Raw genomic sequence first — 17,863 nt, 5'->3', positions numbered from 1 at the left:
AAGAAAATTTCAAACAAATCAAACAATTTCATTTATTCTTATTACATCTCCTACAGTGCTCATAGAACAAGCTAAGAAGCATGCGTTGTCCCTGTAGGGACGTTTCGCCAAGAAGAAGAAGAAGAAGAAGAAGAAGAAGAAGAAGAAGAAGAAGAAGAAGAAGAAGAAGAAGACGAAAGAAAACATGTGTCTTGAGTACCAGACGCGCATTGAAGTTGAGAAGCTGTTTTAGGAGCATATATGACGAAGTCACACCCCGAAATTTCAAGAGCACAAATCTGAAGAACCAAATGACGGTATATGCTGTAAAGGTGGTCGATTGGTGACCTGCTGGTGCCAGTCAAATACGAGACCCTAAAGACGTATATGCATCTGTCATAGGATGCAAACACATTATTGGAATCTAGATTGGAAATCAAAGGAACTGCATATCACTCGATTTTATACTCAATGTTCTAGTACTTTCACCACACTGTCCATAAACACAAAACTGTCATCGCCTGGATTTCCCATTCACATGGTACTATTGTGCTTTTATGTGAAGAATAATAAACATAATATAAAAATATATCGTCGGAAAATCATGCTTGCAATGGAAAAACAGTGTTTTGTCATAAATGTGTTCTTCGAAAAAAATGAAAAAATATAAAACTTTTTTCAAAAAAAAAATTGTTCTAGACCCGCAGATAGAACTTTCTCCTTTAAGTCTCACATGAAAGGGGGACCCTTAGCTTTCGTTTGGTGGGTGTCTTAGCGATACCGATTTTTTTAAAATTAATGTTGTCCACCAGACACACCGTGAACTGCTTGACAGCTCCGCCCAGTACAAAATGCGACGAGGGGTGATTCGACAAATCGCTCCCATACAAACTTCAAAGTGATTTTTAAATCCAGCTTTTTACGCTTGATGAGGGGTGATTCTTTTTTGACAAATCTTGCCGACAGCCCATGCAGCAACACAGTAGTCGAAAATTTCAGTTCATTGCTCCCGAAATGTCAAAAATTTTCACCATAATAACTAGTAATAACATTGGTAACATTTGTTATGAACTTAAAATTATTTCTTTTTAGACTTGTGATCGCTGCCCACCACCTTTAACTGTAGACACCGAGGAAATGTAACTATCCTTTGTTACGTCCGCGCATTCCCAAGGTCTACCAGCTCCAGCACACTCAGCGTTTATTCTTCCCGCCGAGGTTTCACAAGAGGAGGGAAAACAATGGATTGCGATTGACGGTTTTTATTACGAGATGCCTGTGCTTATCGTCCGTACAGCCCTAACTATGTCCTACTCGTGGCCCACCTTTGGCCCTCGTGGAGTGGCTTAACCAACCGGAGTTCTACTATGCGGACTCGGAGCACCTTCATTTCTTCCTCGGAGTTTTCGGACGATATGTCCGCCGGAATCACTTTGCGAATCTGGAACACCCTCGCTTCCCGTTTGACCAGGTTCCCTTACAAAACCTGGATTTTCCTTCAGTTTCCATGTGAAGCTCCTCTTCACCGGGTTGTGGGTTGTGTTGGTGTCCGTATAAGATTACTTCAAGAATGCCCACTGCTGATTGCACAAGGAAGTCCCGTCGTGGGATTCCGGTGGAGTTTTCTGTAGCAATCCCCGGTTAGTCTACCTGGTGCAATAATCAGTGGGAATTCTTGGCGTCTCGATTGGAATTCCTGGAGCGATCCTCGAAGGAAATTCCCAGAGCAATCCTCGGTGGCAATTTATGAAGGAGTCTCCGGAGATAATTCCTGGAGGAATCTCCAAAGCGAACTCCTGAAGGAATTTTAAATTCTCACTGCATTCACCATTTCCTTCCTAGAAACTTCCAGCAGTTTCTTTTGGGGAATTCTGAAGTAGGTCTTTCCGAGAACCCGCTGACAATGTTTCCCCGTTTCCCACTTTTTATGAAACAAGAAATCCTGCAATAATTTAGCATCTCTGTAGGAATCCCAATAAGTAACTCCCTGAGCTCCCAAAGAAATCTCCATGAAGAGCAGTTAAAACCTCTTGCATTTTTTCCGGGGTCTACTCTACGAGATCCCCGGGGATTTCCCCAACAAATCTCTTCCGGGAATCTTCAGGCAGTTTCTCCAATCCTGCAACCATTTATACGAACGCAGCATTGTGTTTGTTGTGCTGGTAACAATGGTAACATCCGGTGCAAATTTTTGACAAATGTGAAGCAGTGAACTGAAATTTTCGGCAACTGTGATGCTGCAAGGGCTGTCGGCAAGATTTGTCAAAAATGAATCACCCCTCACAACAGCGTAAAAAGCTGGATAGGTTCCCGGGCACCAAAACTTTGGATTTCGGCTCAGTTTTGCATGCACATTTTGAATATGGAATTATCTCAACACCGCTAAAGAAGCCAATTCAATTCAGTATTTTTAAAAATAAAATAAAAAAAAACTAAGATTTCCTTTAGAAATGCATCATACATTTTAAGAATTTGAAATGTCATTTCTAACTATTGTGCTGGTCTAAGTATGATTCTTGAAATGCAAAATCTGTTCGTACTCTTTGAAAACTTCGAAAACGTACACATAACTTTGAATAAACAAATTTAGCAAAATAATAATGTCTAATTGTCGTGGGGCGCCAATCTGGATGCTTGCCAAGGGCGCCGTGGGACCACGCTACGGCTCTGACAATCATACATAAATTCATACCTCAAGAAATTGATACAATGTCGCAACACGAAGCATAACGAATCACCTCCAATTACAGTAAATATGATGCATCTGCCGGAGTTGATTTGCATGTCGAACGTGTCTAAAACATCCATTCAACATCTGCATACTCTGCAGAGACCCTATAAGGAAATGAAGACATACATTTGCATCGGTAATTGGAAATCAATGCACGGCCGACCGTAGTGACACAGTTTCTCTCCGCTTCTAATGGCTCGGCCTGAAAACCGGGGGAAATGTCTTTAAGATAAACCCATCCCCGTGTAACGAACAACGCGAGAGGGACTGTGAAGATGTCACCACGGCTCCGAGCAGATTGCGTAAACTAGATTCTCGGGGCTGGCTGCCGGCACGAGTGAAATATAACACTTCCAGTGCCATCAATGTGCACTAGTCACCAACCAACAGCAGCAGGGCGGGTCGTGCCAATTCAGGTTTCGCGTGCGCGCAATAGAAAGTGATCTGGTTGTAATTAAGCCGTAGAGCAATTGGTTGATATGGGCTTTCTGAGGCGTTTACAGCCGCCGGTGTCTGCAGGTAGTGGACGGAAACCGAACATCTTTCTCTGGCCCCGCCAGCTATAAATTAAATCAATTAGTGGCGCCTAATGTACATCTATCCGATGGGTGACCACTGCTGCGGTCCAGCCCGGTAATAGAGGAAGTTCGCGATGCTTGTGGACAGTCTGCGGTGACCTCAAAATCCACTTCCAGATTTATTCCATTCCTGCGTCTACCCAGAATATGGTACACTGAGCCGTCCGAAGATATGTGTGGAAGAGGTCAGCGGATTGGACTACAACCCAAATCCACACCATAAGATGCTTGTAAAAGCGCGTGGATTACACGTCTGATAATGACTGTGCAAATTCTACATTTTATTCCACAGTATTGGCTGTTCCACATCATGGAACGACCCATTCGAAACATTCAGCAACAGGTTCCCTCCAACAATCACACGTCTCCGTTTCCCACATGTTCGCTGACGGGGGACCCCAAGTTCGTAAATTTGATTAACACTTGACAGCCTAACTGTTGGCATCGATTCCGAACGTCTCTCCGCGCTTTCTGCTCATTCCTGTAGAATGGAATGAACTCCACATCGCAGGGAGACTGTCAGACCGAGGAGCGGGGCTCAAAATATTATTGGGACCTTTACAACATGTGTACGGTTTTCTGCTTTTGGCATTGCCTCCCATTCACAATCGACCAAATCGGGCGATATGATGCCACCATGGGAAACGCAGATCGAGAGATGCCACTACACCACCGCACCGCACCATGTGCCAATGCTGGTTGGCTGGTATTAAGTCCGAAAATGGCCACCAGCGGGCTCTCATCGATGTGACTGCCAGGGTAACAATAACAAGCAAATTTATAAAAAAGAAGCCTTTCATCATCGGACGACGACACTCCGGCGGCCGATCGCCTCCATCCAGTTGACATAGTCCATAGTGAAGGCCTGCGAGATGAGATATGCTCGCGTAACAGTCAGTCAGTGATCGCAGTGAAGGGTGCTTTATGCTCTGGTGCCCCCCATCGGCCCCTTCACAATAAGAGAGGGAGACCATTGTAGGTATGCTGCGCGTAGGTGCTGCACTTCCATCACAAACAGCCGAAAGATTTTATGGTTTGAGGAACACGGTATTTGAGGCCTCACGGTGTTTTTGGCACCTTGTTTGTCCAAACTTTGAATCATAATGAATCGTTGTTTGTTGGTGAAGATTCCAAGGTTTCGGTGGCATTTGGCTGAAGTGCTCTCATCGTCCAATTGTAGAGGCTTAAATATGCAACAATGACGTTATTGTTATTAATGCTGCTGAGTTACTTAAAGATTGTTTATAGGACGTACTGTAATTTAGAGAACTTTGAGACATGAATTGATGCTCTACGAGCTTTGCTGTACCAAGGTTAATTTGCATCACCAAGATTCCCAACATGTGGAGCCTTCTAGCCGTGTGGTTAGGGCCACCAAACTTCTTATTACACCATGTTGTGGGTGGGGGTTTGTTTCCCGCTCCTGAAGTCCTTGAAAGTTCCTAAAACGTTCTGAATGCTCTAGAGCGGCCCTTAAAATGCAACTACCCCCCGTGAGACTTTCTGGACATCCCTGAAACGCACTAGGATGAAATCCTAGGAATCCCCTAAAATTCCCAGAACCCCTCTGGAATACGCCTGAAACATCCATGAAAACCAACTAGAGCCCCTTGAGAGACCATGGAACCTCCTGAGATCCTCTGAAGTGCTCCAAAAATTCTCTGAAATCTACTAAAACTTTTGGAAACAGTCTTGGAGCCTCTGGTAACTCCCTGAGCCCGCTGTAACATCCTTAGCCCCCCCTTTAACACTCCCGAAACTACCCTGGAAGCCCTCTTGACACCCCTGAGACTTCCTGAAACACCCCAGAAACCATAATTTCTAGAATGCACCAGAAAAAAATTCCTGAAATTCCGCTAGCAACGCGAAGCGGATGTAATAAAGAGCTTCGCGAAAAGTACAAACCCGTGTTTTTTCTCTGTGTATGAAAAATCCCCGTTTGAGGAACTGTGGAGCCCCAAACATTTGTTGGAGCCGGAATCCTGTGTTCCGTGGCATCTTGCGAGACATTTTTCCTCCTGGAATATCGGAGAAGTCCACCGCTACCTGTTTGAGACACTACTGAGCCTCAACATTTGGTCTTTCGAACCGGATCAACGGAGAGTTCCTGGTAACCGAAGTCTTGCGAGACACTATCCCGCCAGGAATCCGAGAATTACCTGTTGAGGCACTGCGGCACCTCAACATTTACATCTTTCGAATCGGATACCGTACCTGTCGAGTGGAACCGCCCTGTAATCCTCGGTTCACCATCAATGCGTCTTGCTGTTCATCGAGGCGACCAGCCGTGGAGTTCAACAGTGACATCCATGCCGCCGGTGAGGATACCAGCGTATCGAAGAGTCGCTCGGTCGCAGTCAAGCGTCCTGCTGGCCAAGGAATCTTGCCGGTCAGAGCATGACGATCATCAATGGTGGCATCTTTGCAGCCAGCAAAGACATCAACGAGAAGATTTCCGCCGATTTCTGAGATCCTGATTTCGGCCCTAACAAATCGTTTCCCTGGTCAACAAGTCGAGGCTTTCCGTCGTTCAAAGTATATCGGCACCGTCGGTGAATTCTTGCGTGTACACCGAAAAGAGGGCTTGTCGACCAACCACCAACCGTCGAAGTGAACTGTACCCGAAGCGGGTGAAGCTTCCGAGAAAAAAACACTGCACACCTGAATTTGAGAAACCCGTCATACATGAGACACAGCTACTCATCTAACTCCGTGAACAAATCACGAAGAAGATCCGGTACATCATCAGAAACCTGGCGGAGATGAACCACCACCACCCGTCGTAGATGAGATCATCGCTCCCGCGGGTATACTGGAAGAAGCTAGGCATGTACTACCAGGAGTACGGCAACCTTCACCAGGAGATCTTGAATCACATCTCGACATCGGAGTTCGAGGAGTAGGATGTGCTGCAGATGGACTTCAACCGGATGCATATCGAAGCGCTGCTGAGGATAGAGCAGTTATCTGCGAGCTTGGCTGGTAAGTACCATCTCAGCGAAAGTGATCGCCTTGCTATGGTAAGCTTCCAAAGCAGGTAGTGAATAAAGCCTGCTCAAAGGGAGCACTCTGACAAGTCAAACGTGAAACCGTCACATCACATTGCAACGACCGTCAACAATACAGAGTCCGCTCAGGAAGAGTGCTTCAATTTGTCCAGTGTGACGCCAGCAAATCACATTGTGATACCTACTCACACTCAGTTACTAACCGAGCCGCAGTCGAGAGAATGTCAAGTTTTTGGAAGCCTCAATTATCGGAATCACGTGAATTCCATCTCAGAGGACTTCTACGACTCATCTAGTCTAGGGAACCCGGCAATCTCTGAGATATCCAACGACCATCTGGAAGCTGTCCAGGAGCAGCATGATAGCCCACCCTGTACGAATGAGGCACGGCACGCAACAAAATCAGGCCAACCATGCAGTAAAGATGGACTATGCTCGAATTGGAAGCGAGCTTCCATCCTGAGTCTGAGCCGACGAATCTATTCGGCCGATCCAAAGCGGTGCTATCGAATGGCACAGAGATACACGTTGTTACTAACAAGTAACATTGTATGTATTTTCAAAAATGGATATGTAGACTGGTAGGAAAATTAGTGTAAGTTTAGAAACGGTCGTTTCAAACTCCTTCATATCGACTTACCATCTTTGCGTCTGATGGTGTAATCGAGTGGCATGAAGTTGGTCAATATCGGGGGCGGAAGCAAAAGAAGCAAAGGAAAATTGGAGTGGGATGACGACGCGATTGCAAAGCGGCGGGTAGTTGATTTTTGGCTATCCATCGAACAAGACCGCCAAAAGACACGTTATTGTGCTCCGAGTTCGAGAGTGCAGATCACCCGTAGTGGCTGCAATTTGGATTCGTGCCGACAATTGCTGAAGTGCTACTTGGTCGTCTGAGTTATCAGGAGACCGAATCGGTTCAGAGGCTCATTTTGACCCCTGGTATACGGCATCCGCTGGCCACGTCCAGGCTTGGTTGAAGTCACGTCCCCCGGGCTATGACCACCCCGGCTCGTTCCTGCCCGTCTAGGCTCGTCTAGGATACTCTCCCACCGCCTTCGGAGATCTGTGTGGTAGCCCGACCTACACACGCTTCATTGGCGGCCATTGTTGAGGACCGCACTATGAGTCAGGATTGGACGCCCTCTAATCGACCTATGTTGCTAACCAACGTGCCGCGTGTAACGAATACGGAACTATTGTTCCTCGGCCGCTCGGCCTATCTTCACCGAACCGGTCCTAGAACCGGCCTTGCTGGAAACTTCAGGATCCGACGAAGCCATTCTCGCCAACACCGAAGTCGTCGCATCCGGCAAACTACGTCATACCTAACCCCGCCTGCACGAACCGCCACGCCTGCTCCACGTGCTAAAACGCCCCCTTCACGTGCCGCCCGCTATGAAAGAGACATTACACCACGCACTCGTTAGCAATTAAAAGTATACTGCTAAACACGACCATTGAAGTTAGGCTGCCCACAATATCCGATTTTTTTCCTGTTATTCGAACGCCCTGAGACCCGGAATCTACAAGAGGTCTTGAGCGCCCACCCCATCGGCTGCCTTAGGCCCAAGACCAGCAGCCTAGGTTTTGACGTCATTTCCCGTCTGGAGACTAGGACTAGGAGATTTCAACCAGCCAGTCTTCACTAGGGACATTAATTCACCACTAATCGCAATGTAGTCGCTAGAAGCTCTAGATGCGTCCAGAATACCATCTACCCCCGTTGACCACATTTAATCAGAACACTTTTAAATTTGACCCCATCAAATATTCACATCATTCAATAATTTAATAATGGTTCAAATGTCGTTCTGCTATTGGAACGCAGTGAAACGGAATGTAGAGTCAAAATAAATCAGCGGAAAGGGTTACTATCAAAGTTTTTTCGATGTCCATAGGGTTACAAGTAGTTCAAATAAATAAAATATGAACCAGTTCCAAGAAGCTACGTCATGTGGAGACGTACACCGAGAGTGTGACAGTGGCAGCCGAGAAGCAGCCAGAGCCTGCGCTGAAGAAGCCCATTGACCCATCCAGGGTGGAACAGCCCGGTCACACTGCGGCATTCGTCGCAGGATCCGACTTTACTTCAAGAATGCAGACTAGGTCTTTCGGAATGGAGCCAATGAACTTCTTCTTTTTTTTCTGGCCAACTAGCACCGTTTGGCGCCAGTTGTTTTTTACATCGGCTGGGTCTAGGAGCTAAGCCTTCCGACGCCCCACGGAGACCACACCTGAGGACCCTACATATCGAACCCATCAACCCATGGGCTACAAACAAAAATAAAAGGTATAAGGTTTTTTTGACGGTTTTTAAAACCGCCATAAGACTATAATTGGTCATCAAAATGTTGCTTTGGATGTACCATCGAGTACACGGCAAGCACGAGAAAGTCAGAGTCCGCTCAAGAGGAGCTCTCTGATTTGTCCTGAGTAGAATACCCTCTTTGCACTGCGACATCCGTCTTGGAACCAGAGTCAGCTTACAAGGAACATTCCAGTGGTGATCTGCCCGATTCTATTGCAGAAAACTCGAGACATGTGAAGATCGCTCAGGATGAGCACATCAAGCTGTAGCACGTAATGCCATTGCATTGTGTGGTGCGACAGTCACATACGCTCAGGTGGAGCCCTCCAAGCTGTCGTCGAATGTGAGACATCGGTGATGCAAGCTTTGTTTTACAAGCATCCAGAGACAGATGCGATGAACCAATACTGGCCTCTCAGGCAAAAGTTTGGCAGTCTGAACGGCAAAAAGTGGCACACCATGCCAGTAAAGCCACTACCAATGAAACTCTTGAGTCACCCGAGACTTGCTCAGGTTGTCTCCGGATTGGCGATCCAAAGTCTTACCCTCGACATGTCTTCCAATAACAAAGGGCCACCTGGGAAGTGCGCCAGCACCTTGTTGAGTGTTATGTGTTTAAACAAGTAAAACTTTAAACAAGATTCCAAAAGGATTTTATTCCATCAGTTATCGTTTGTCGCTGCTATATCAAAGGGTGTCTTTTTATACAATCATCGCAATGCGTTCCCGATGGAGCTCATATTTTCAAGTAAGAAACATTATTGGCCATGTCTTCTCCTTCAAACTGCGATCAGGTTAGGGTCATATCAGTATCTGTCCAAAATGTCTGAGACAAAATCATACACTATGCAGAGTTAAATAAATTGGGTATTCATTTCTAATGCATTGTATGCTTTGCATCTGTAACATTAGTCATTTGGCATTTACCAACGAGCGTGTGTGTACGCAAAATTTCCAAGCAGAGGACTTTCCAGATTCCGTGAAACTCCACCTATTGCCTCCCACCGTGACTTATTGCTGCATAAGTGCTCCTTACCCACATTCTCGGTGCTTGTTTCACTTTTTCGCTCAATTAAACGGCGATTACAATAAAATTATCGTTAACTCCATGCGGGTCGTCGCACACCCAGAAACTGTGCAGCACGATTTCCCCCTTCCGCGTGCCCCCACCCCTTTCCCACCATTGCAGAAAATGAGAGTGAAATCAGCTGTAGTTTCATTCATTGAACTGGGTGCTCTGCGTGCCTCACCTCCACCAGTTGAATGGTTGGTTGGTAGCTGACGATTAGAAACTCTGTTTTCCACCTCCCTTTTCGCGCGTCGCCGTCGTAGGTAGGTAAATACCTGTCTGCACCACCGCCTCGTGCCGCCCAGGTCTCTATGGCATTTATGCGCAGCGGGTGTGAGACGCGGGAGAACGTTTGAAACAGTCAAGTATGTATGTGCCCATTTTTGGGTTTGGCACATTTTTATAGTTTTTGGAAACTCACGCAGACAATGTGACGAATTTTCTGGCGCTGAAAAAGGGGGCCATTGTGTCACGAAACGGGGCAGACCTAAACCCTCGCTCGCGCTCATACGTGAATGTGTTTATGGCCCGCCGCCGCGGAGTTCTGCCTACTTTCGAACGAGCTCTCTCTATTCTACCGTTACGCTAACTGTTCGACTAAATTGTACGCACGTCTGCTGCCAAGTGAATTTCAATTTTATGGGCTCGCTCGTATATTTAAATGCGTGCTTTGTTTCACCCAACTTGGCCACAAACAAATATGAAAAACTAATAAATTTGTGTCAATAGGATGAAGTGCACCGGCACACCGCAAATCGGACTCCACCAGTCGGCCAGCAGTAATGGAGGGATCGAAGAAGACGGACACCGACAACTTAATTGGACATAATTGGTCCCCAAAGCCGACTGACCCACGGCGGACGGGTCTTCAGATGGTCTGGTGGACCACAAATTCACATGTTTTTTTTATCACGAATGATTACTCAACGGTTGGAAATTGTACCTACTCATGTTTTATGTAACGAACAAAAGTTACCTACTCTTCTGACCGGTCGCTTCACCGACTTGTCCGCTATCATGACCGACCGACCGACCGACCAGCATCAGCAGCCGTAAAACGGTAGCCTCGAGATTTCCACTTTTTCGCGCTTCCTTTTCGTTCGGTGCGTGTGTGGAGATTTAAAGATTTTTTGGTCAATTTTTCCTCGACACGAAGACAAGACGAAGCGAGCGTTGCACGGTCTGGTCAGTCAGTGGGGCAAATTGAATTATCCACGGTTCGAGAGTAATTAAGAAGTTATTTAGATTAGCACTGATGGTTCAATGTGGAACTCGTGGCAGTCGTGGTGGGAAGTATGATTGGTGTGTGAAAGTTGAATGGGTTGCACCAAATTGTACCAAGCGTGTGAAGAAATCAATACTGTCGAGTTGATAAAATATGGAAGGCTGGTCAACAGGAAAACGAAATGGGATGTTCATATTGCTCATGTGAAGGTTGACAGAACATAAGGTTGTTAGGTCGAAATACCATAAACGAATGACTTGAAGAAATATCGAGCATAGCTCTAGCCCTCCTATCTTCCTACTTCTTGCTTTCGTGGGTCCGTCAATAATTTCAGCTAGATTGAGAAGGCGTGTTCTAAGCGTCTGTCTGCGAAAGTATGACTCAAATAGCGTCTGTTCTGGTATACACAGTGACTGAGTGTAAAATGCTGTATAGCGTCTGTAATCCCAAATAAGTAAAGCACCAAACCCGGATGGTATTCCTGCCATAGGCTTCAAGGCCATAGAGGCTCTCATTGATATATTCAGAATGGCTATGCAGTGATGCAGTGTTGGAGGGGATAATTGGAGGACTTTTTCCGCGTCATGATCCTAAACCTTGGCCTCCTTTCGTAGGACAGCCGGGGACTGGAGCTGGCGATGAGGAGAGGGTCACCGATGTGGAACTTGCGGGGATAGCTAAGTCCCTTAGCGTAGGTAAGGTCCCAGGTCCGGACGGAGTTCCGAACCTGGCCTTAAAAGCAGCTATTGCAGAGGCTCCCGAGATGTTCAGGTCTGCTATGCAGAAATGCCTGGACGAGGGAGTTTTCCCAGAAGCTTGGAAGAGGCAGAGCCTGGTACTATTGCCAAATAATATGCTTGATTGACACGGCGGGGAAGGTGCTCGAAAAGATCATCCTCAATAGAATGTTGATGTTCACCGAGGGCGAAAAAGGTCTTTCGAGCAACCAGTACGGCTTCCGGAAGGGGAGGTCCACCGTAGACGCTATCTTGTCGGTTACAAAAACCGCCGAGAAAGCACTCGAGCCTAAGAGGAGGGAATTCGCTTCTGCGCTGTAGTGACTCTGGATGTAAGGAATGCGTTTAATAGCGCCAGCTGCTATTGCCGATGCACTCTTGCGTCTGGGGATACCGGAGTTCCTGTACAAGATTCTCGAAAGTTACTTTCAGAATCGCGTACTAGTCTACGACACGGAGGTGGGTCGGAAGTGCTTTCACATAACCTCAGGAGTCCCGCAAGGTTCCATCCTGGGTCCGGTGTTATGGAATGTCATGTACGACGAGGTGTTGAGGTTAGAGTACCCAGTGGGAGTGGTGATTGTTGGATTTGCCGACGATATTACGCTCGAAGTCTACGGTGAAACGATCGAGGAGGTGAAGTTGACTACCGACCACTCGAACAAGGTTGTGGAGGCGTGGATGCGGTCCAGGAAACTGGAGCTGGCTCACCACAAGACAGAGGTGACGATTGTTAACAACCGGAAGTCAGAGCAGCAAGTGGAGATCAGTGTAGGTGAGTGCACTATCCTGTCAAAGCGCTCCGTCAAACACTTGAGCGTGATGATCGACGATAAGCTTACTTTCGGTAGCCACGTCGATTATGCCTGTAAAAGAGCCTCCACAGCTATTGCGGCACTGTCCCGGATGATGTCCAATAGCTCAGCGGTGTACGCCAGTAAGCGCAAGCTTCTGGCTAGTGTTGCTACGTCCATACTTAGGTATGGCGGCCCGGCGTGGGGTACCGCGCTAAGTACTGAATGCTACCGACGGAAGCTGGAAAGTACTTACAGGCTTATGTGTCTGAGGATTGCGAGCGCGTACCGTACCGTGTCACACGACGCTCTCTGCGTCATTACTGGTATGGTGCCTATCAGCATTCTTATCAGTCAGGACATGGAGTGCTTCGAAATGCGCGGCACAAGAGGCATACGCAGGACTGCCAGGATGGCCTCTATGGTCAAATGGCAGCGCGCGTGGGACAGTTCCACCAAAGGAAGGTGGACCCATAGGTTAATACCGAGGGTAGATAGTTGGATTAATAGGCGCCATGGGGAAGTTACATTCCACCTGACACAGGTCCTTACAGGTCATGGTTGCTTTCGACAGTATCTACACCGTTTTGGGCATGCGAATTCTCCCGAATGCCCAGTGTGCAATGGTTTAGAGGAAACGGCGGAACACGTTTTGTTCGTGTGCCCGCGTTTTCACACAATGCGTGACCGCATGCTTGCCACATGCGGGGAGGACACAAACCCGGACAACTTGGTCCAGAGGATGTGTAGGGATGAGTTTGGCTGAAACGCCGTTTCAACGGCTATCACCCATATCGTCTGGGAGCTACAGAGGAGGTGGCTCGTGGACTCGGAGAATGCCTAGTCCAGATGCAGTACAAGAGGTGGTCCAGGGGTTCGGAGTCGGCTTCGTAGGTCATACCGGTGCCCTGCGGTCGAGATCGACCCTTACAGCGATTAAGTGGCCGCGGAGAGGAAGTCCCGGTAGTGGTGCTGTCGTGGCGTTGGTCTACTGGGTTGGATCCGAGCCCGCGGTAGGAAAGGGGTCCCGGCAAGGGTCGGGGCAGGTGGAGACCCTGCTCTCAGCAACCTTCTGATGCAGGTATCAGAAGGCCGGCTCCAGAGGCACGTTATCCTCCATTTGGGACATTTGTGCCATCGCCAAAATAACAGCCTATTTCATCATCTACCTGAGGGAAAAGGAAGGAAAAAGGATTTGGATGGGGATAGGGACAGGTAGGGAAATAGGAAAAATATCCTGGAAGAGGGTACTAACGCACAAGCGTACCACAATGGGTTCAAACAGCGCCCTGAAAAGGGCACTGTAATAACGCATAAAGCGAAAGAGAGCCTATAACTTTTTACCACAGCGGGTTAAGAACAACAGAATATCCTGAAGGTTCAGGTTTCTGAAGTCAGTTTCACTTAATAAGTGTTTACCGAATACTCGGAAACGCAGTTGCGCGAAAACTGGACAGTTACATATCAAATGATACGAAGTTCCATAATCGGATTCACAGCTATCACAGGCAAATGAATCAGCTTGCTGAATATTCGCCATGTGATAGCTGAGTCGGCAGTGGCCAGTCAATGCTTTGACCAGCATGCTGCAATTCTGCTTAGACAGATTAGTTAGATACTTCGCCACCCGTAGAGATGGCTCAGCACTATACAATTTGGTTTGACGACATGACTCCAAACTATTCCAGTATTGTTTGTGCTGAGTGGCAGCCCAGATGTCAATCTGAAGCTTTACCCAACACTTGGATACCGGAATAGCTGTCTCAGGGCCAATGAAGTCATGTGATGCTCCAGTGCGAGCTAACTCATCAGCCAATTCATTTCCAGCGATGGAAGAATGGCCAGGCACCCATACAAGGTGAACAGCGTTTGCTGAATTCAGCTCCTCGATTTGAGTTCGACAAGCGATAACTATCTTCGACCTGGAGTTGGCCGAAGCAAGTGCTTTAATAGCAGCCTGGCTATCTGAACAGAAGTATATTACTTTGCCCATTATGTGCTGCTGAAGTGCTGATTGCACTCCACACATAAGAGCAAAGATTTCGGCCTGAAAAACGGTGCAGTGTCTACCAAGTGAATAAGACTGATACAGCCTTAGCTCACGAGAATAAACACCAGCACCTGCTCGACCTTCGAGAAGGGAGCCATCAGTGTAACATACGATGCCGTCTGAAATACTTCTTTCCAGATAACCAGATGTCCACTCTTCCCGGGAAGGGAATTTCGTGGAAAATGTCCTATATGGAAAATTACAAGCAATTGTAAGATCACTTGGAGCAAGGACAATTTTGTCTCAATTCACTAAAAGTGGAAACAACGAGGTGTGTGTTGATGTGCGGTTCACAGGAGTTTCCTCTAGTAGACCGAGTACCCGTAACCGGTAAGTGCAAGAAAGGGCTTCTTGTTTGAGATGAATGTGTAGTGGGGCAACGTCAAAGAGAACTTCGAGCGCTGCCGTAGGAGTTGAAGAGAACGCTCCAGACATCGCCATTAAGCACATCCTTTGGAGATGGCCTAATTTTGATTGGACCGTTCTCACTTCACCCTTTTGCCACCACACAAGACATCCATAAGCCAATATTGGCCGAACCACAGTTGTGAAGATCCATTTGATATACTTGGGTTTTAGACCCCAAGTTGTACCAAAAGTACGCCGGCATTGCCCGAAGGCCAAACAAGCTTTCTTGATTCTGAACTAAATGTGAGGTGTCCAGGAAAGCTTGGAATCAAGAATGACTCCAACGTACTTTACCTGTTCAGTCACATCGATTTCAGAATCAAAGAGACGCAAAGGTCGAACGCCATTACGGTTTCGCCTTTCCGTGAAAAGAACAATAGATGTTTTACTCGGATTAACCGAAAGGCCATATTGGCGACACCAACCCTCAACTACCTGAAGGGCGTTTTGCATCAGGTCGAAAAGGGTGCTGATGCACATACCGACTAACAATGTTAGGTAGTCGTCGGCAAAACCATAAGTAGGAAAACCGCTATTATTGAGTTGCCTCAATAGCGTATCTGCTACGAGATTCCACAAAAGCGGTGATAAGACTCCCCCTTGGGAGCATCCACAAACACTCAATTTCCTAATCCCTGCTAGACGCAATGTCGAGAAGAGATATCGGTTTTTGAGCATTTGGTGAATCCAATTGGAAATCATTGGAGATATACCATGACTCCGTGCGGCTTCCAATATGGCATCGAAAGGCACGTTGTCAAAGGCACCCTCGATATCTAAGAAAACACCCAAACAAGATTGCTTTTGAGCGAATGCTTTCTCGATATCGTAAACAACCTTGTGTAAAAGAGTCACAGTGGACTTACCAGATTGGTAGGCATGTTGGTTCACATGAAGAGGCACGTTGGCCAGATGAACATCACGGATGTGATGATCCACAATGCGTTCTAAGCATTTCAGAAGAAAAGAGGTCAAACTGATAGGTCTGAAACTCTTTGCTTCTTCATACGACGCACGACCCACTTTCGGAATAAACTTTACAGTAATATCCCTCCAGGATTTGGGAATATACCCTGTAGCAAAACTGCAAACAAGTAGTTTTTTCAAAACATGTTGTGGCGCGTGGACTCGGAGAATGCCTAGTCCAGATGCAGTACAAGAGGTGGTCCAGGGGTTCGGAGTCGGCTTCGTAGGTCATACCGGTGCCCTGCGGTCGAGATCGACCCTTACAGCGATTAAGTGGCCGCGGAGAGGAAGTCCCGGTAGTGGTGCTGTCGTGGCGTCGGTCTACTGGGTTGGATCCGAGCCCGCGGTAGGAAAGGGGTCCCGGCAAGGGTCGGGGCAGGTGGAGACCCTGCTCTCAGCAACCTTCTGGTGCAGCTGATAGGGCCTGGAGGGTAGTGATACCCTTGCCTTCAGCAGGTCAGTTTGGGTTGCACGTGGGCATCAGTTCTTGATGTCTCCCAAGCAGTTGGGCGCGGGCGTGGTTGACCCTGCCCGCCTTCCGAGGACAAAGGGAGTGGTGAGGACCACTCGGGAAACTGGCTAAGCACCAGCATGCTACCGTGATGGACTCTCCAAAGCGAGTCATCGATGTTCGTTGCTGCAGGCTACGCAGCTAACCTTGAGGGTGCGATGTGCACTAGCCCCCCTCTGAAGCAATGCCTTCTTGGTGGTTCCGGAGAGACGAAGGGTTTGGCGACCATAGAAATGTGTTTTAGTGGGTCGAGGATAGAGTAGTCCTGACTTTTACTATTGTTGTAGAAGACGGCCTAAACCCCACACTACCCTGACCTTCCTGTTAGGGTGTTTGTTGAGCAGATTTTTCCCCCTATGGTTTAGAAAAAAAAAGAGGAGTGAAGGAACGCCAAAGCCGTGCGAGCAAAAAACAAGAGGAGCCAAAGCCATAGCCCGTCAACGCTAAGGGTTCGGCGCATGACCTGTGTCAGTACCGAAACTCCATTATTACAGGAGAATAAAAAAGCCATCCGTTGCAAGAAATCGTCTCGGAGTTGATCACTTATCAGCCAAAATGCTCAAATGACCCCGTAGCACAACTGCTGCATCAAATATTCTGTTAAATACGGGAAACCGCTACTTTTCGACTGTGATGCAAGGCGTCTTAGCCGGACTATTAACCGAATATAGGAGAAGATTGACGCTACTCTCTGACGACAGCAAGCAGGATTCTGTGACGAAAGATCCCATGTGGACCATATTGTCCCGCTCCGTATCATCCTGGAGCAAATAAATGAATTCCAAGAGTTTCTCTACGTGGTGTTCATTGATTACGAAAAAGCTTTCGACCGTTCCAATCTCGAAAACATGTGGGGACCCTCAGGCGCAAAGTGTCCCTGAAAAAAATCATCGGCCGCATTGAAGCACAGTACAAGGCATTTTTATGCACAACGGTGTTTTGTCCGACCCTATCCAGGTCGTCGCTGGAGTTAGTCAAGGATGTATACTATCACCGCTACTGTTCCTCATTATTCGACGAGGTTCTGGTGGGTGCGGTTGCCCGTGAACCAAATCGTGGGTTGCTGTGGCAGCCCATTACCATGGAGCACCTAAATGACTTCGAATTGACTGATGGCATTGCTCTTTTAGCTCAACGGCGCTCTGATATGCAGAGCAAGCTCCATGATCTTGCCAATCGCTCCTCGGCGGCAGGCCTTACCATCAGCGTCAACAAGACCAAATCGTTGGATGTAAACACGGTCAACTCTTTTAGTTTTACGGTAGCTGCGCAAGCATTGGAGAATGTTGAAAGCTTTCAATGTCGTTGTAGCCAAATGGCGGCCGATGGCGGCATCAAAATCGACTTAGGTGCACGGATCACGAAGGCGAGGGCTGCTTTTGCGAGTTTAAGAAATGTATGGGAATACAACCAGATTGGTTGACGACGCACCAAAATCCGAATTTTCAACTCGGACGTGAAATCTGTGCTGTTGTACGCCAGTGAAACTTGGTGTG

The 17,863-nt window shown here is 47.4% G+C and overlaps 1 protein-coding gene and 1 long non-coding RNA gene across 5 annotated transcripts in view; one reads left to right on the top strand and one right to left on the bottom strand.

The window, feature by feature from the left end:
• LOC115266350 (protein outspread) overlaps positions 1 to 17,863 on the bottom strand; it is a 709,621-nt gene that overhangs the window by 348,751 nt on the left and 343,007 nt on the right. The window lies entirely within an intron of this gene.
• LOC134288018 (uncharacterized) overlaps positions 13,517 to 17,863 on the top strand; it is a 149,575-nt gene continuing 145,228 nt past the window's right edge. The window contains exon 1 of the long non-coding RNA XR_009997701.1: positions 13,517 to 13,810. This is a non-coding gene — a long non-coding RNA (uncharacterized LOC134288018). The remainder of the gene's footprint in view (positions 13,811 to 17,863) is intronic.

This window comes from Aedes albopictus, chromosome 2 (genome assembly GCF_035046485.1).
Source record: "Aedes albopictus strain Foshan chromosome 2, AalbF5, whole genome shotgun sequence".
NCBI classification, from domain to species: domain Eukaryota; kingdom Metazoa; phylum Arthropoda; class Insecta; order Diptera; family Culicidae; genus Aedes; species Aedes albopictus.
The sequence above is the reverse complement of the archived record's forward strand: the minus strand, read 5'-3'. Positions and strand labels throughout refer to the sequence as shown.